At 41.6% G+C, this 20809-nt stretch overlaps 1 protein-coding gene across 1 annotated transcript in view; it reads left to right on the top strand.

Moving 5' to 3' along the window:
• Positions 1-3330: 3330 nt before the first annotated feature.
• Positions 3331-20809, top strand: part of LOC106836324 (NXPE family member 3-like) — an 87530-nt gene continuing 70051 nt past the window's right edge. Inside the window, exon 1 of the mRNA XM_044746729.2 lies at positions 3331-3898. The gene's annotated coding sequence lies outside the window, so the exon portion shown is untranslated. The remainder of the gene's footprint in view (positions 3899-20809) is intronic.

Genomic DNA, 20809 nt, shown 5'->3' with positions numbered 1-20809 from the left:
TGCGATGAACATAGGCGTGCAAGGGACTCTTGGGATTTCTGATTTCAGGTTCTTAGGATAGATACCCAATAGTGGGATGGCTGGGTCATAGGGTATTTCTATTTTTAACTTTTTGAGAAATCTCCATACTGTTTTCCATAGTGGCTGTACCAGTTTGCATTCCCACCAATAGTGTATGAGGGTTCCTTTTTCTCCACAACCTCTCCAACATTTGTCGCTCTTGGTTTTGGATGTTTTTGCCAATCTAACGGGTGTAAGGTGATATCTTAGTGTAGTTTTGATTTGCATTTCCCTGATGATTAGCGATGATGAACATCTTTTCATGTGTCTATTGGCCATATTTATATCTTCTTTTGAGAAATGTCTGTTCATGTCCTCTGCCCACTTTTTGATTGGGTTGTTTGTTTTTTTGTTGTTAAGCCATGTGAGTTCTTTGTATATTATGGAGATTAACCCTTTGTCAGATAAGTGGCTTGTAAATATTTTTTTCCCAATTAGTGGGCTGGTTTTTTTTGTTTCAATCCTGTTTTCCCTTGCCTTAAAGAAGCTCTTTAGTCTGATGAAGTCCCATTTGTTTATTCTTCCTATTGTTTCCCTCAACTGAGGAGTTATAGTGTCCGAAAAGATTCTTTTGAAACTGATGTCAAAGAGTATACTGCCCATATTCTGTTCTAGAAGACTTATTGTTTCAGGCCTAATCTTTAGGTCTTTGATCCATTTTGAGTTTATTTTGGTGTGTGTGCACCTACTGTTTTTTAAAATGCCTTTGGCTCAAAATAATTTTTATGTCAAAGAGGCATATTTTGGGGTGACATATTCTGGTTTCCATCAACAGCAACATCTAGACTGGTGTTTGACCCAACAACTGGGTACCATAGCCTAGCCAAGTTGACACATAAAATGAACCATCACAGCCACAAAACCCAAAAAGGATGGGTGCCCCTTGGCTGTGATAGTCTCTGTGGCAGCATTCATACCTGGGCCTCCTGGGTAATCCTTCCCACTGGCTTTCCCTCTTTTACCCCCACCCCCACCCAGGAGTATTATGGGATAACTGAGCAAAAGAGAAGGAATGTGCTTTGTAAGTACCTTTGTTGGGGGAAGCACTGATAAGCCAGAAGGGGAGGAAGCATTTGGGTTTCTGGGGCATAGCAGCCTGTGAGTGCCAGGAGCCCATGTAATGTTGCAGAGTCCACCTCCTTGCTTCTCTGTGCCCAAGAAGGAACAAAGCTTATCTGATATAGGAAGGCTGTCTTAAAGCCCAGGCCACTTCTATTTCTCAAATTCAGTAGTGCATGAAAAACCAAAGAGAAGCAAAAACAGAGTACCAAAACTGTGGCATGATTGACATAGTTAACATTTAACAAAGGAATGCTTTCAACACAGAGACATTAAAAGCTTTATGATTTTGATGGTCATGCAATAATTACAGGGTTTACCAAGTTAATCCATGGGGAGGATGCTGTAATGAGACACCAGTTAAGTTCTAAGCTCAAAGTTTTCTTCATTTCTTGTGGCTGTGTCTCTGGCTGAATATATAACTTTAGAGGGCAAGTTCAAAACCTGCATTTGAGGCTCTTTGTGAATGTGAGGCCCAGGCAAAAAGTTCCTCTCGCCTTGGCCTAGGCTCCAGACACAGCTTTAATATGCCTCAATTTCTAGTTATTCTTATGACCCTAAGGATGAGGTCTCAGGCAGAATTAGTAATATGGTCATGAGTCATCCTCAGGCCCTGGCCTCATACTTTTTTTCTGGTTATAAATCACACTCAACTGAATTTATAGTGCCTTCTAGGACTTAAGTTTTTCCCCTCATGCTGGAAAGGATTCATTTGTCCATTACTGAGAGGTACTATATGCCAGGCATTGTTCTAGGGACTGTGAATAGAACGAAGATCTCTACCCTCATGGAGCTTGTATTCTAGTGGATGGAGACAGAAAACAAGCAGTACACATAAAAGGAAAGTTAAATAGCGTGTTAGAAGATGAAAAGTGCTATAAGAAAAAAAAAAAAAGTAGATCAGGGTGATTGGGTCCAGAGTGTGGAAGCAAAGGGAGCATGCTGCAGCATTAAATAGGGTGGCCATGGTAGGTCTCTCTGAGGAGAATTGAGAAGAGTCAAGTAAAGACTGGAAGGAGGTGAAGGAATCAGCCAGGAGGAAACCTGGGAGAGAGTAGCTGTGGCAGAGGTAACAGCGAATGCTAAGGCTCAATGTGTGCACATACATGTGTGCCTGATGTACTTGAGAATCTGCAAAGAGGCCAATGTGGCTGGAGCTGAATGATCAGGAGGGAGAATAACAGCAGATGAGCTCAGGGAGATAATGGGGGCCAGATTATGTAGGGCTGTGTAGGAATTTGATTTTTCCTCTGAGTTAGTGATTGTCAACTTTTCTCCCCCATAAGTATGCCACTTAGGAGCCTTTTTAGACAATTTTATCTTCCTAATTGCTACCCTTTCATAAAATTTTAATACCATAGATATAACACACACTTGCTTATGTACTGTGGCCCTTTGAGGGCCACAAACCATTGTAATATCAAAGATTTTTTCACCTCCCGCCCCCCAGGAAGCAATTTTCATCCCCTTGGAGATGCTATTGCTTCTGTTGAGAATGCATGCTCTGAGTGAAATAGGGAGTCACTGGGGAGTTTGAACAGAGGAATGACATGATCTCATTTTTAAAAGGATCATTCTGGCTGTTTTTTGAGAAAAGACTGTAGGAAGGCAAGTGTGGAAGCAAGGAGACCAGTTAGGTAAGGGATTATGGTGGCGTAGACCAGGGTGATAGCAGTGGAGGTAATGAGAGGTAGCCAGATTCTGAGTATATTTTGAAGGTAAAACCAAAAGGATTTCCTGATGAGCTGAATGTAGGATGTGAGAGAAAATAAAGAGATAAAATGATTTTAAAGTCAGAGGGAGAAAGTCAAATACCGTGTGATATCACTCATAAGTAGAAGATAAAAATGACAGACAAACACATAGCAACAAAGATTGGATTGGTGGTTCCCGTAAGGGAAGGGGGAGAGGGGAGGGCAAAAGGCTTAATTAGCCTCACATGTGAGGTGACGGACTATAATTAGCTTTTGGGTGGTGAACATGATGTAATCTACACAGAATTCAAAATATATTACGATGTACATCTGAAAGCTATATAATGTTATAATCTAATGTTACTGTAATAAAAAAAAAGAAGAAAAACAAAAGAATGATTTAAGGTTCTTGGCCAGAGCTCCTGGAAGGATGACGTCAACTTAGAAAGGAAAGGCTAAGGGTGGAGCGGTTTATTTGGAGAGTGGGTGGTGGTGGTGGAATCAGGAGTTCGGTTTTGTACACATCTATCTGAGAAATCCGCTACACATTCAAGTGGAGATTTTGAGTACACAGATATATGAGTCTGGAATTCAAGAAAGAGTTCTGGGATAGAGATTTAAATGGGGAACTGTTGGTAGATGGATGGTCTTTTACTTTCTTTCTTTCTTTCTTTCTTTTCTTTTTTTTTTTTTAAGGAAGATTAGCCCTGAGCTAACATCTGCTGCCAATCCTCCTCTTTTTGCTGAGGAACACTGGCCCTGAGCTAACATCCATGCCCATCTTCCTCTACTTTATATGTGGGATGCCTGCCACTGCATGGCTTGACGAGCAGTGCATAGGTCCGCACCCAGGCTCTGAAGGAGTGAACCCCGGGCTGCCGAAGCAGAACGTGCGAACTTAACCACTGCTCCACCAGGTCGGCCCCTGTATGGTCTTTAAAGTCATGAGACTGGATGAGCTCACCAAGGGAGTGAGTATAAATAGAGAAGAGAACCAAGGACTGATCCTAGGAGCATGCCAACATCAAGAGGTTGAGGGAAGAGGAGGAACTTGCAAAGGAGTCTGAGAAGGAGCAATCCGTGAGGTAAGAGGAAACCAGGAAAGTGAGATGTCCTGAAAAGCAGGTGAAGAGCATGTATCAGGGAGCCGGTGCAGATGCTGCTCATAGGTGCTGAGAACCTTTGGTAGTTGATTGATAATTGGATTATGCACATAAAGGTCATTGGTAACTTTGAGAAGATCAGTTTCAATGGAGTGGTCAGAACAAAGTCTGATTGGAACCAGATCATGAGATAATGGGAGTGGAGAAAAGACATTGAGTAAATGCACCTGCTTTGAAGAGTTTACTGCAAAGGGATCAAAGAAACGGAGCAGTAGTTGGTAGAAGGCATATCAGTGATCAGATCAGACCTCAGTGATCAGTGAGTTCATGGGAGGGTTTTGTTAAGATGAGAGAATAAAAGTGTAGCTGTATGCTGATGGGAATAACTCAGAAAAGAGGAAATGATTGGTGATGCAAGGAGAATTTCTGGGGCAATGGCCTTGTAAAGGTGAGAAAGAATGGGGTTTCGGTTAAGGGTCTTCTTGGATAAGAGTATAGACAGTTCATCCATGGTAATTGGTGTGCAGGCCGATTATGTGGATGCAGATGCTGATAGGTGGGTAAAAATGTGGGTGGGGGAGTCTGTGGAATATTTTCAGAAGTGGGAACTATGGTCTTTGGTTGAGAGAGAGGATAAGAGCCGGTATTGGAGTTTGAAGACAGAGACCCAGGTGTGAAATGGTCAGCCTAGAGTGAGTGGCTGAGAAAGTGTGGATGACAAGATCATTGGTGGAGAGCAGCTCGTTGAACAGAAAGGCTGTAGTGTTGAAAGATTCACCTACATGGATTTTGAAATTGCTGAGTGTTAGGACAGATAGGGAATTGGAGAGAGTGACACTGAGCCAGATGCTGACATTGTTTAGAAGTAAGGAGGAAGTACATGGTGGCTGGTAGATAGCAGGAGCAACTTGCAGTGGGATCATAAAGGCCCTGAAAAATTGTTAGCTTGACTCCGATTCCTGGTCAAAGAAGTGGAGCTGGGAGTGAGGCAGGTGAGGGTGAGCAAATGTGATCTCAGTGGAGCGGCATGGTGCATTGGAGGGCCAAGGCCCAGAACCAGCCACCGAGGGACAGCCAAGTGACCAAGCAGATTGGGAGCCTGGGTAAGGAAAGGCTCTTCTTATGGCTTCATGAGAAGAGGAGTGTGTACTGGTTGGGACAGGCATTTGTATCTGAAAGATGCTGATGGTAAGACGGAGATGTGAAAATTCTCAGAGCTGCTAGTACAAGTGACCCCATACTGGCTGAAAGGATGGGAATCCAGTTGGTTTGTTGGCATCACTGTGGACTTCCCTTGCATCTGTAGAGAAATAGCCTTATATTACCTGTATTTGACATTATCAACGCATCCTCTATTCAGTCTCGGAAACCTCAGCTCAGGGCTGCTATTAGAAACTTGCAAACTAAGAACAAGTTCATAAACTGGGGCCATATTGCCTCAACATTAGACAAAACAAAACCAAATAAAACAAAATTCAGGCCCACAAACATAATTTCCATCTATCTTTTTCCCAGCGAATCCTCCCTCTCCTTCATCCTCACCTCCCATTCCATGAGACCACTCACAAGAGATAAGGCAGCCAAATGTGGTGACCTTTTGCTTGCCTCAAAGAAATGACAACATGGCCCCTGCAGAAACAGGGAGAAGAGTGGGAGACAAGGAAGGAGCTGAGTATGATAGGGAGTGGGACAGGAATGTGAACCCAGAGAGGTGTATGCTTGGGTGTGGGGGTCCAACTGAGCTCCAAATCATCTCAGAGAGATGGGGGAGATTGGCTCCATTGGAGAGATCTTTCCTTGGTTAGACTTGAGTGAGAATCCTTTCTGATGTTGTCTTTCCCCTCAAAAACTCCTCCAAAGTTGATGAGATTGTAGTGTGATGAGATGACTTAATTTTATTTCATGATTCTTAACCTTTTCATCATGAATGACCTCCTTTGTATGGACTGAATGTTTGTGTCCCCCCACATTCATATGTTGAAATCCTAACCCCTAATGTGATGGTATTAGGAGGTGGGACCTTTGGGAGGTAATTAGGTCATGAGGATGGAGCCCTCATGAATGGGATTAGTGCCCTTACAAGAAGAGACAGGAGATAGCTTCCTTCCTGTCTCTGCTCTCTGCCAAATGAGGATAAAAGTAGAAGTCAGCAGCCTGCGATTCAGAAGATGGCTCTAACCAGAACCCAACCACGCTGGCACTCTGATCTCAGACTTCCAGCTTCGGGAACTAAATTTCTGTTGTTTAGAAGCCACCTAGTTTACAGTAATTTGTTATAATAGCTGGAACTAAGACACCCTTCTTAGTCTCTTTTTAGAAAAATTACATTATGATGTAAACTTTTCCTCACTTTTGTTTTTCAAAACTTTAATTTCTACTTCCAGTATCCACTGGATATTGGATACTTCCAGCAAGCATTTCTACTAAGTATTTTAAATGCTGAAAATAGTTCACAGATAGTCACAAACCCAACCGTGGGAACCTGACTGCCTCATTTCCTTTGTGACCCTCTTTGAGCAGCTCCCGCCATCAGTTCCTGTGTATGGTGCCTGCCACGTCCATATTACTATTGCCTCTCATCAGGGCTGACTTCATGTGTGCTGAAACCGTACAGTTGCACAAGGCCTGGTGCTTAGAAGGGCCTTTGCTGAGTTTAATGCTCTGCTGTCCCCATCTTGAAATTCGTAATAACTTTTGAACAAGGAGCCCCACATTTTCATTTTGCACTGGACCCTGCAAATTTTGTAGTCCATCCTGTTTATCATGATTGCTGGATATCCTGGGGGGTGGTGGGCCCTGAATCACTCTGAGAATCTGCTCAGGAACTTGGCACAAGTGAAGGAGATCTCACTTCCTGATAATCTACACTTCAGACCCACTTTGTTTACTGGCATTAAAAAAATTTAAGCATGGACATGTATTCCCTATTGCCTCTTCTGGTGGAAAACCCCTCCCACAAATCCTGTGCCTGTTGCTTTCATTTTTGTTTCCTTGTGCTTTATTTCATTTTCCCGCATGACCAAGTACGTATGTGTGAGCAAATACGACTCCCCTAAATGCCTGAGAGCTGCTGTGGGGACCCCTGCTCACCATCTCCCCCACCACTCTTTGCCCTTACCATGTGGGCACCAGTGCCCTTGCAAACAATTCCTGCTGCTGTTGATTGAACTTTCCCACCCAAAATGCAGTGAGAACCAAGGGTGGTGAAGGGCACAAGGGAAAAGAGAATGAAGGAGAAGGAATGGGAGAGAGAGGAGGGAGAAAAAGAAAGGAAGAGAGAAGTAAAGAGCAAGTAGGTGTGGGGGGGAAGGTGAGGTTTGGGAAGTGCTTGGGATGAGAAGATGCTAAATGTCTCTACACAGCTGGTACCCTGCAAACCCCTCCCACCTAGGTAGGGAGACCCCTCAATGATCCTATGAGTGCTCTCCCAAGACCACAACAAAAACAAAACCAAGAAACCCTGAACTGGGTTTTAAGTCCAAACTCTTTAGTCAGGTATTAAAAAAACCCTTCATGATCTGGCTGCAACCTTCCATTCTAACTGCATCTTCTGCATCTGCCATCCTGGGATTACCCATCTTGGTCTCTCTGTATATGGTACGTCTATGTGGATGCTCTTCCCGCCTCTGTCTATCTGTGCACTATTTCATCCTTCAAGGCCCTCTTCAAACCACCACTTCCTCTGTGAAGATTTCCCTGTCACTAGATTTAATCTCAGGGTCTTCTGTGCTGTTCTAGTCTCTACAACATCATACTGCTGCTACTAGTCTATGAGCTGGGGTTCCCCACTTTAGTTGTGAGCTCTTCAAAGCATCCCAGCAGCATATCCAAACCAGTTGTTGATCCATGTTTGCAGAATGAATAAATAAAAAGAGATAGATGAGGAAGGAGAAAATGGAAAAGAGAAAGAGCAGAAAAGGAAGAAAACCTGTTGATGCAAATAATCCATAACCAACATATAAATCAAAATTGAGGTGAGTTTATTATGAGCCAGAGTGAGAATTATAACCTGGGATGGCCTTAGAAGGCATTTCGGCAAAGCATGGGTTTCACTACAGTCTTCTATCTTTTTAGAGCAAAGAACATACATTAAACACACCCTGGGTACATTTTCATCAAAATTTCAAAGAGGTATTCAGTTACAAATTAGCAGGTCAACACCACCCTGATGTCAGGAAAGGGACTAATCCGGGCGTTACCAACAGGGCGTAGGAGGGGAAGTATGCATTCTTAAGCAGATGTACAATGTATGTTTGATAGGCCATAAGTCAGGCTTTTTAGTTCAAGCCAAATCAGTTTTGAACCCAAAAGTTACCCCATATACTTCAATATGTGAAAATCTCTTGTCAATTTCCCCTTCTGATCAATAATCTTTTTAAAAAAATTTTTTTATTAAGGTTATAAAAGTTAACATCCTTGTGAAATTACAGTTGTACATTATTATTAGTCATGTTATAGGTACACCACTTCACCCCTAGTGCCCTCCCCCCACCCCCCTTTCCCCTGGCAACCACTGATCCGTTCTCTTTGTCCATATGTTAACTACCACCTTGAGTGGAGTCATACAGAGTTCGTCTTTCTCTGTCTGGCTTATTTCACTCAACATAATACCCTCAAGGTCTATCTCTGTTGTTGTGATGACTTTGTCCTTTTTTATGGCTGAGTAGTATTCCATTGTATATATATATATATATATATATACACCACAACTTCTTTATCCACTCATCAGTTGCTGGGCACTTAGGTTGGTTCCATGACTTGGCTATTGTGAATAATGCTGCAATGAAGATAGGGGTGCATGGAACTTCTGGAATTGCTGATTTCAGGTTCTTAGGATAGATACCCAGTAGTGGGATGGCTGGGTCATAAGGTATTTCTATTCTTAACTTTTTGAGGAATCTCCATACTGTTTTCCATAGTGGCTGTACCAGTTTGCATTCCCACCAACAGTGTATGAGGATTCCCTTTTCTCCACAGCCTCTCCAACATTTTTCACTCTTGGTTTTGGATATTTTTGCCATTCTAACAGGTGTAAAGTGATATCTTAGTGCAGTTTTGATTTGCATTTCCCTGATGATTAGTGATGATGAGCATCTTTTCATGTGTCTATTGGCCATCGTATATCTTCTTTGGAGAAATGTCTGTTCATGTCCCCTGCCCATTTTGTAATTGGGTTATTTGATTTTATATTGTTGAGTTGTGTGAGTTCTTTGTATATTATGGAGATTAACCCTTTGTCGGATAAATAACTTGTGAATATTTTTTCCCACTTAGTGGGTTGTTTTTTTGTTTCAATCCTGTTTTCTCTTGCCTTGAAGAAGCTCTTTAGCCTGATGAAGTCCCATTTGTTTATTCTTTCTATTGTTTCCCTCATGTGAGGGGTTATGGTGTCCGAAAAGATTCTTTTGAAGCTGATGTCAAAGAGTGTGCTGCTGATATTCTCTTCTAGAAGACTTATTGTTTCAGGCCTAATCTTTAGGTCTTTGATCCATTTTGAGTTTATTTTAGTAAATGGTGAAAAAGAATGGTTGACTAGCTTTACACCTTCGGAGGCGCTGGAAGGTAGGAGAGAACATCGCTCGCTCCCCTAGAGTCTGCGATCGCGGTGGCCCGGGTTGGGAAGGAGCGGGGAAGGGGCCGCGCGACCAGGGGATCATCCAGGATTCCTGCCACTGATTCAGTGGAGACCTGCTGACGGAGGGAAAGCTTCCGTCCGCGGGGACCCCATAAATCAAGGGCCTTGGGAGACCAGAGAACAGAACTGATCTGAACCCAGACCGGCGCGTGTAACAGCCCCTCCCCCCCAGCAAAGCCAGTGGGCGCAGCCATCTTGCCCCAAGGCGGAGAGCTAACACGCCGCTCTCGACCCCCATCTAGTGGCGACAGGCTGTAACTGCAACTGAATTCTACCACCATGAGAAAAAACCGCTGCTCTACCATCCAGCAATTTATAAAAGCCCCAGACCAGAAGGAAAACAATAAAAACACAGAATTAAGTCCTGAGGACTTGGAATTAGGTAAACTAAGTGATAATGAATTCAGAGCAGCTATAATCAAAAAACTCAATGAGGTAGAGGGAAAGATAGAGAAACAAGCCGAGTTCTGGAGTTACTTCACAAAAGAGATTGAAATCATAAAGAAGAATCAAACAGAATTACTTGAGATGAAAAACACAATGGACCAGATAAAACAGAATACGGATTCCCTGAATGCCCGTGTAGACAACATAGAGGAGACAATCAGCATAATCGAGGACAGACAGGCTGAATGGCACCAGACAGAGGAAGAAAGAGAACTAAGAATTTAAAAAAATGAGGAAAATCTCCGAGAGATAATGGATTCAATGAGGAGTAAGAACATAAGGATCATAGGAATTCCCGAGAATATGGAAAAGGAAAATGGAGCAGAAAGTGTGCTTAACGAAATTGTTGGAGAGAACTTCCCAAATCTAGGGATCAATGGAGAAATGTGTGTAGAGGAGGGTTTTAGATCTCCTAGATTTGTCAATGTAAAAAGACCCACTGCAAGGCACATAGTAGTAAAGTTGGCAAATAGGAATGATAAGGAGAGAATACTCAGGGAAGTAAGGAAAAAAAAGAGAATAACCTATAAAGGAGCCCCTATCAGACTGTCAGTGGATTTCTCTACAGAAACCCTACAAGCTAGGAGAGAATGGAGTGATATATTCAAAGCTTTAAAGGATAAAAACCTTCAGCCAAGAATACTCTATCCTGCAAGAATTTCCTTCAGATATGAGGGAGAAATTAAATCTTTTCCAGACAAACAAAAGTTAAGGGAATTTGTAACTAAAAGCCCTCCATTACAAGAAATCCTCAAGAAGGCTCTCATACTTGAAAAAAGAAAAAAGGGAGAAAGGGGACACAATCCACAGACTAGGGAGACCGATGGATAGAACCAGAACAGGATAGCAAATATTCAACTATAGCATTAGGGTAAAAGTAAGGAAACTACCAAAACAAGGACGATCTTAGCACTCTAACTACAAATTAATAAGACGAGTTGGAATAAAAAATGAAAATAATTATTTAGGAGGGGAAGAGCAAAGGGTCTAAATCAGTATTGGTCAAGTAGGTAAGAGACCACCAGAGAATAGACTATATTATACATGAGATTCTAAATACAAACTTCAAGGTAGACACTAAAATAAAGTACAGAACAGAGTCACAAATCATAGACAAGGAAAAATCTAAGAAACCCAGCATAAGAAATTGCAGTATTAAATGGGTAGTCTAAAGCACACAGGAAAAGAAACACAGGAAAACAAGATAATGAGTGACAGATTGACAGCATTAAGTCCACATGCATCAATACTCACTCTCAATGTAAACGGATTGAACTCTCCAATAAAAAGACACAGAGTGGCAAAATGGATTAAAGAACACGATCCAACAATTTGTTGCCTCCAGGAAACACACCTCAGCCCCAAGGACAAACACAGACTCAGGGTGAAGGGGTGGAGGACAATACTTCAAGCAAATAGCAAGGAAAAAAAGGCAGGTGTTGCAATTCTCATATCAGACCAAGTGGATTTCAAAATAAGGCAGGTAAAGAGAGACACAGAGGGACAATATATAATGATCAAAGGGACACTTCATCAAGAAGAAATAACGCTTATAAATATCTATGCACCCAACACAGGAGCACCAAGATTCATAAAGCAACTATTAACAGACCTAAAGGAAGATGTTAAAAACAACACAATAATAGTAGGGGACCTCAACACCCCACTCACATCAATGGACAGATCATCCAGACAGAAAATCAACAAGGAAATAGTGGAGCTGAATGAAAAACTAAAACAATTGGACTTAATAGACATATATAGAACACTCCACCCTGAAAGAGCTGAATACACATTCTTCTCAAGTGCACATGGAACATTCTCTAGGGTAGACCATATGTTGGGAAACAAGGCAAGCCTCTACAAATTTAAAAAAATTGAAATAATAACAAGCATCTTCTCAGATCATAGTGCTATAAGGCTAGAAATTAATTACAAGAAAAAAGCTGAGAAAGGCACAAAGATGTGGAGACTAAACAACACACTACTGAACAAGCAATGGATCATTGAAGAAATTAAAGAAGAAATAAAAAAATACCTGGAAACAAATGAAAATGATAGCATGCCATACTAACTCATACGGGATACAGCAGAAGCTGTATTAAGAGGAAAATTCATTGCAATACAGGCACATCTTAACAAACAAGAAAAATCCCAAATAAGCAACCTTAAAGCACACCTAACTGAACTAGAGAAAAAAGGACAAATGAAGCCCAAAGTCAGCAGAAGGAGAGAAATAATAAAAATCAGAGCAGAAATAAATACTATTGAAACGAAAAAGGCAGTAGAAAGGATCAATGAGACAAAGAGCTGGTTTTTTGAGAAGATAAATAAAATTGACAAACCACTAGCCAGACTTACAAAGAAAAAAAGGGAGAAAGATCAAATAAACAAAATCACAAATGAGCGAGGAGAAATAACAACAGACTCTGCAGAAATACAACAGATTATAAGAGAATACTACAAAAAACTATATGCCAACAGAATGGATAACCTAGAGGAAATGGATAAATTCTTGGACTCCTACAATCTCCCAAAGCTCACTCAAGAAGAGGCAGACAATTTGAACAGACCAATCACAAGGAAAGAGATTGAAACAGCAATAAAAAACATCCCAAAAAATAAAACCCCAGGACCAGATGGCTTTCCTGGGGAATTCTACCAAACTTTCAGAGAGGATTTAATACCTATCCTTTTCAAGCTATTCCAAAAAATTAGGGAAGATGGAACACTTCCTAACACATTCTATGAGGCCAACATCACGCTGATACCAAAACCTGACAAGGACACCACGAAAAAAGAGAACTACAGGCCAATATCACTGATGAACATAGATGCAAAAATTTTAAACAAAATTTTGGCAACCAGAATTCAGCAATTCATCAAAAGAATCATACATCAGGATCAGGTGGGATTCATACCAGGGACACAGGGATGGTTCAACATCTGCAAGTCAATCAGCGTGATACACCACATCAACAAACTGAGGAATAAAAACCACATGATCATCTCAATAGATGCAGAGAAGGCATTTGACAAGATCCAACAGCCATTTATGATAAAAACTCTGAACAAAATGGGCATAGAAGGAAACTACCTCAACATAATAAAGGCCATATATGACAAACCCATAGCCAACATCATACTCAATGGGCAAAAACTGAACCCCATCCCCCTGAAAACAGAAACGAGACAAGGATGCCCTCTATCACCACTCTTATTTAACATAGTACTGGAGGTCCTGGCCAGAGCACTCAGGCAAGAAAAAGGAATAAAAGGAATCCAAATAGGGAGGGAAGAAGTGAAACTCTCGCTGTTTGCAGACGACATGATCTTATATATAGAAAACCCCAAAGAATCCATTGGAAAACTCTTAGAAGTAATCAACAACTACAGCAAAGTTTCAGGGTATAAAATCAATTTGCATAAATCAGTAGCACTTCTATACTCCAGTAATGAACCAACAGAAAAAGAACTCAAGAATACAATACCATTCACAATCGCAACAAAAAGAATAAAATACCTTGGGGTAAATTTAACTAAGGAAGTGAAGGACCTATATAATGAAAATTACAAGGCCTTTCTGAGAGAATTGGATGACGACATAAGGAGATGGAAAGACATTCCATGTACATGGATTGGAAGAATAAACATAGTTAAAACGTCCATTCTACCTAAAGCAATCTACAGATTCAACGTCATCCCAATCAGAATCCCAATGACATTCTTTACAGAATTAGAACAAAGAATCCTAAAATTCATATGGGGCAAGGAAAGACCCCGAATTTCTAAAGCAATCGTGAGAAAAAAGAACAAAACGGGAGGCATCACAATCCCTGACTTCAAAACATACTACAAAGCTACAGTAATCAAAACAGCATGGTACTGGTACAAAAACAGGTGCACAGATCAATGGAAGAGAATTGAAAGCCCAGAAATAAAACCACAAATCTATGGACAGCTTATCTTTGACAAAGGAGCTGAGGGCATACAATGGAGAAAAGAAAGTCTTTTCAACAAATGGTGCTGGGAAAACTGGAAAGCCACATGTAAAAGAATGAAAATTGACCATTCTTTTTCACCATTCACCAAAATAAACTCAAAATGGATCAAAGACCTAAAGGTGAGACCTGAAACCATAAGGCTTCTGGAAGAAAACGTAGGCAGTACACTCTTTGACATCAGTATTAAAAGGATCTTTTCGGACACCATGCCTTCTCAGAGAAGGGAAACAATAGAAAGAATAAACAAATGGGACTTCATCAGATTAAAGGGCTTCTTCAAGGCAAATGAAAACAGGATTGAAATAAAAAAACAACCCACTAGCTGGGAAAAAATATTTGCAAGTCATATATCTGACAAAGGCTTAATATCCATAATATATAAAGAACTCTCGCAACTCAACCACAAAACATCAAACAACCCGATCCAAAAATGGGCTGGAGACATGAACAGACATTTCTCCAAAGAAGATACACTGATGGCTAATAGGCACATGAAAAGATGCTCATCATCGCTAATCATCAGGGAAATGCAAATCAAAACTACACTAAGATATCACCTTACACCCGTTAGAATGACAAAAATATCTAAAACTAATATCAACAAATGTTGGAGAGGTTGCAGAGAAAAAGGAACCCTCCTACACTGCTGGTGGGAATGCAAACTGGTGCAGCCACTATGGAAAACAGTATGGAGATTCCTCAAAAAACTAAAAATAGAACTACCATACGATCCAGCCATCCCTCTACTGGGTATTTATCCAAAGAGCCTGAAGTCAGCAATCCCAAAAGTCCTGTGCTCCCCAATGTTTATTGGAGCACTGTTTACAATAGCCAAGACGTGGAAGCAACCTAAGTGTTCAGCAACAGACGAATGGATAAAGAAGATGTGGTACATATATACAATGGAATACTACTCAGCTGCAAAACAGAACAAAATCATTTCATTTGCAATAACATGGATGGACATTGAGAGAATTATGTTGAGTGAAATAAGACAGTGAGAGAAAGATAATCTGTGTATGACTCCACTCATATGAGGAATTTAAAACTATGGACCAAGAACAGTTTAGTGGATACCAGGGGAAAGGTGGGGTGGGGGGTGGGCACAAAGGGTGAAGTGGGGCACCTACAACATGACTGACAAACATTAGTGTACAATTGAAATCTCACAAGATTGTAACCTATCAATAACTCAATAAAAAAATGGTAAAAAGAAAAAAAAAAAAGAATGGTTGATTTTCATTCTGTTACATGTGGCTGTCCAGTTTTCCCAGCACCATTTGTTGAAGAGACTTTCTTTCCTCCATTGTAGGCCCTCAGCTCCTTTGTCAAAGATTAGCTGTCCATAGATGTGTGGTTTTATTTCTGGGCCTTCAATTCTGTTCCATTGATCTGTGCATCTGTTTTTGTACCAGTACCACGCTGTTTTGATTACTGTGGCTTTGTAGTATGTTTTGAAGTCAGGGATTGTGATGCCTCCAGCTTTGTTCTTCTTTCTCAGGATTGCTTTAGCAATTCGGGGTCTTTTGTTGCCCCATATGTATTTTTGGATTCTTTGTTCGATTTCTGTAAAGAATGACATTGGAATTCTAATTGGGATAGCATTGAATCTGTAGATTGCTTTAGGTAGAATGGACATTTTAACTATGTTTATTCTTCCAATCCATGTGCATGGAATGTCTTTCCATCTCTTTATGTCGTCGTCGATTTCTTTCAAGAGGGTCTTGTAGTTTTCGTTGTATAGATCTTTCACTTCCTTGGTTAAATTTATCCCAAGGTATTTTAATCTTTTTGTTGTGGTCGTGAATGGGATTGAGTTCTTGAGATCTTTTTCTGTTAGTTCGTTGTTAGCATATAGAAATGCTACTGATTTATGTATGTTAATTCTATACCCTGCAACTTTCCTGTAGTTGTTGATTGTTTCTAATAGTTTTTGTATGATTCTTCGGGGTTTTCTATATATAAGATCATGTCATCTGCAAACAGCGAGAGTTTTACTTCTTCATTGCCTATTTGGATTCCTTTTATTTCTCTTTCCTGCTGAATAGCTCTGGCCAACACCTCCAGTACTATGTTGAATAAGAGTGGTGAAAGTGGCCACCCTTGTCTTGTTCCTGTTCTGAGAGGGATGAGTTTCAGTTTTTGTCCGTTGAGTATGATGTTGGCTGTGGGTTTGTCATATATGGCCTTTATTATGTTGAGGTACTTTCCTTCTATACCTATTTTATTGAGGGTTTTTATCATAAATGGATGTTGAATCTTGTCGAATGCTTTCTCTGCATCTATTGAGATGATCATGTGGTTTTTGTTTCTCATATTGTTAATGTAGTGAATCACGTTGATTGACTTGCGGATGTTGAACCATCCCTGTGTCCCTGGTATAAATCCCACTTGATCATGGTGTATAGTCTTTTTGATATATTGCTGTATTCAGTTTGCCAAAATTTTGTTGAGGATTTTTGCATCTATGTTCATCAGTGATATTGGCCTGTAGTTTTCCTTCTTTGTGTTGTCCTTGTCAGGTTTGGGGATCAGGGTGATGCTGGCTTCATAGAATGTATTATAGAGTACTCCATCTTCCTCTATTTTCTGGAACAGTTTGAGAAGGATAAGTATTAAATCTTCTTTGAATGTTTGGTAGAATTCTCCAGAGAAGCTGTCTGGTCCTGGACTCTTATTTTTGGGGAGGTTTTTGATTACTGTTTCTATTTCTTTACTTGTGATTGGTCTATTTGGATTCTCTATTTCTTCCTGATTCAGTTTGGGTAGGTTGTATGAGTCTAGGAATTTATCCATTTCTTCTAGGTTGTTCAATTTGTTGGCATATAGTTTTTCATAGTATTCTCTTATGATCCTTTGTATTTCTTCGGTATCTGTTGTGATTTCTCCTCTCTCTTTTTTAATTTTATTTATTTGAGACTTCTCTCTTTTTTTTTTTTAGTAAGTCTGGCTAAGGTTTTCTCGATTTTGTTAATTTTTTCGAAGAACCAACTCTTTGTTTCATTGATCCTTTCTACTGTCGTTTTTGTTTCAATATCAGTTATTTCTGCTCTAATTCTTATTATTTCCCTCCTTTTACTGACTTTGGGCTTTGTTTGTTCTTCTTTTTCTAATTCCGTTAGGTGTCGTTTGAGATTGTTTATGTAAGATTTTTCTTGCTTATTGATGTGAGCCTGTATTGCAATGAATTTCCCTCTTAGGACTGCCTTTGCTGCGTCCCAAATAATTTGGTACTGTGTGTTTTCATTTTCATTTGTCTCCTGATAGTATTTGATTTCTTCTTTAATTTCTTCAATAATCCATTGTTTGTTCAGTAGCATGTTGTTTAGTCTCCACATTTTTGGCCCTTTCCCAGCTTTATTCTTGTAGTTGATTTCTAGTTTCATAGCATTGTGATCAGAAAAGATGCTTGATATTATTTCAACCCTCTTGAACTTATTGATGCTTGCTTTGTTTCCCAAGATATGGTCTATCCTTGAGAATGTTCCATGCGTGCTTGAGAAGAACGTGTAACCTGCTGTTTTTGGATGAAGTGTCCTATATATATCTATTAGGTCCATCTGATCTAATTTTTCATTTAATTCTATAATTTCCTTGTTGATTTTCTGTCTGGATGATCTGTCCATTGGTGTTAATGGGGTGTTGAGGTCCCCTACTATTATTGTATTGCTGTTGATGTCTCCTTTTAGTTTTGTTTATAGCTTCCTTATGAATTTTGGTGCTCCTGTGTTAGGTGCGTATATATTTATAACTGTTATGTCATCTTGGTGGAGTGTCCCTTTTATCATTATATACTGCCCCTCTTTGTCTTTGTTTATCTGTTTTGCTTTGAAGTCTACTTTGTCTGATATAAGTATGGCGACACCTGCTTTCTTTTGTTCATTATTAGCTTGGAGTATTGTCTTCCATCCCTTCACTCTGAGTCTGTGTTTGTCTTTGGGGCTGAGGTGTGTTTCCTGGAGGCAGCATGTTGTTGGGTCTTGTTGTTTGATCCATCCTGCCACTCTGTGCCTTTTGATTGGAGAGTTCAATCCATTCACGTTTAGTGTGATTATTGAAACGTGGGGGCCTACTGTTGCAATTTTATCACTTGTTTTCTGGTTCTTTTGCATTTTGTCCTGATGGAGAGCTGTTACTTTGTGTTATTGACCTTCTGCTTATCTCCTTTGTTTTGGATTTTGTAACCCCTTTCCTTTTTTTTGATTTTTCAGGAATGAGTTTCTTCCTGAGCAATTCTTGAAGGGGAGGTTTTGTGGTGATGAACTCCCTTAACTTTTGTTTATCTGGGAAAGTTTTTATTTCTCCATCACATTTGAAGGATATTTTTGCTGGGTAGAGTATTGTTGGCTGCAGGTTTTTGTCCTTCAGAGTTTTGAATATTTCATTCCAATCTCTTCTAGCCTGTAAGGTCTCTCCTGAGAAATCTGCTGATAGCCTTATGGGGTTTCCTTTGTAAGTTATTTTCTTCTGCTTGGCTGCCCTTAGTATTTTCTCTTTGTAGTTGACTTTTGCTAGTTTCACTGCTATATGTCTTGGGGTTGGTCTTCTTGCGTTAATAAAGTTTGGAGATCTATTGGCTTCTGTCACATGAAGTTCCATCTCTCTTCCCACGTATGGAAAGTTCTCAGCTATTATTTCTTTGAACAGGCCTTCTGCCCCCTTCTCCTTCTCTTCTCCCTCTGGTATACCTATAATCCTTGTGTTGCATCTCTTAATTGAGTCAGATAATTCTCGGAGAGTTTCTTCATTTCTTTTTAGTCTTAATTCTCTCTCCTCCTCTGCCTGCAGCATTTCTATATTCCTATCCTCCAGATTGCTAATTCTGTCCTCCATATTATCGACCCTACTGTTCAGAGAGTCCGGATTTTTCTTAATCTCCTCCATTGTGTTCTTCATCTCCAATATTTCTAATTGGTTCTGCTTTATAGTGTCAAGCTCTTTTGTGACATAGCTCCTGAACTCATTGAGTTGTCTATCTGAATTCTCTTTTAGGTCGTTGAGTTTTTTCATAATGACAGTTTTGAAATCATCGTCATTTAGGTTATAGATTTCATTATCTTTGGGATTGTTTTCTGCATGCTTATCATTTTCCTTCTGTCCTGGAGATTTAATATATTTTTTCATACTGCTTGATGGCGTGGATTTGTGCCTCCACATAGGGATAGAGTTTAGTCGCTGCTTCCACTTGTTGCGACTGGTGTGGGGGAGGGACAGCTTTTTAGACTGCCCCAACTAGGAAACCTGTCAGCTGTTACTGACTGGGCCTGGACCCCTCCTCATAGTCACAGTGGCCCTGTGGGGTCCCTCGTCAGTTGTGGGGGCAATCGCAAGGGGGCCTCAGGCTGCTGGTACCTACTGCTGCAGCCCACCTAGACGCACACCCTCCTTGTGGTCTGCAGCGGTATTGTGGGCTTTCCCATCAGCCAGGAGCAGGATCATCTATAATCTCTGATTTGTCCCTAACAGAGCCCACCAGATCCACTTGTCCACTATAGGTCCCAGCAGAGCTATGGATATCTTCTGCAGTCTGTCATTAGCTCACCTAGCTGTGCTACTTTTGCCCCAGGGCCTTCCCACCTTGTGATTGCCAGTTGGGACCTCTCCACTAGTGCTGTGCAGAGGCTTTCGCTGAGGCTGCTGTAAGAACCTGGAGTTCCCCCCTGGGCTACGTAGCCATTTCACCAGAGCTCTACTCTGCCCCACTTCACTTTCACGGGATCTCTGGGAGACCCTTGCCTCGTCTGGGACATGGCCAGAGTCTGTGGGCCTGGCGGTGGCTTGTAAGCTGCTGCCTTGTGGGGAATTCTGCTCTAGGGAGCTTCCCGGTGTTCCGAATGCTGGGCAGGGCCTCCCTGCCAATGGTGTGCAGCAGCTCTCCCTGCTGGGGGGATGTGGGACCCTGGAGTGACCCCCCGGGCTGCAGAGCCGGGTGTTGGAGCTCCACCCAGTCCCCAAGTGTGTCCACGGGATGTCCAGGCACCCCCTGCAGTGACCCCTGCACCGGAGACTGTGAGCCCAGCGGCAGGTTGTAGTCTGGAGATGCCCTGGGGGATCCGCCCACCAGGAGCTCCCCTTTGTCCTGGATTCTGGGTGTGGCCTCCCTGCTAATGGTGAGCAGAGGCTTTCCCTGCTAGGGAGATGTGGGACCCTGGAGCCTTCCCCTGTGCTGCAGAGCCAGGTGCTGGAGCTCCAAACGTGTCCTCAAGCATGTCTATGGGAAGTCCGGGCGCCTCCTGCACTGAGCCGTGTGCCGGAGACCGTGAGCGGTCTGGTGTCATGCCAGGCCTGCCAGGAGCTTCTCTTTGTTCTGGCTTCTGGGTGGGGCCTCCCTGCTAATGGCAAGCAGAGGCCTTCCCTGCTGGTGGGTGTGGGACCCTGGGGAATTCCCTCTGGGCTTAGGTGTGATTGCGGGGGGCTTGGGTAGGAGTGTTGTCACCTGTTTCCACCGTTGCTCTTTTGGTGAGTGCACACTCCTGCCCTTGGTGTGTGGCAATGCTATGGGGGAGTCCGCTGGAAGAGAGACTCCTGCAGGAACTAGGCTGTCCGGTGGTTGGGGGTCAGGGGTCGGAGAGTTTTCACTTATTTCCACCTCCTCCCGGGGGTAAGTCCGTCCGCCTTCTGATGTGTAGTAGCACGAGACTTTTAGGTGTCTTGAGATGCTATCTGGATATCCTTTGTTAATTGGTGAATGTCCAATTAGTTGTAGATTCAACAGGGGAGAGACAAAGAAGACCTCTCACTCTGCTATCTTGGTCCCGCCCCCTTGATCAATAATCTTTTGATAGAAAGCACTGCTGATCAAAATAT

This window comes from Equus asinus, chromosome 14 (assembly GCF_041296235.1).
Source record: "Equus asinus isolate D_3611 breed Donkey chromosome 14, EquAss-T2T_v2, whole genome shotgun sequence".
NCBI classification, from domain to species: domain Eukaryota; kingdom Metazoa; phylum Chordata; class Mammalia; order Perissodactyla; family Equidae; genus Equus; species Equus asinus.
The sequence above is the reverse complement of the archived record's forward strand: the minus strand, read 5'-3'. Positions and strand labels throughout refer to the sequence as shown.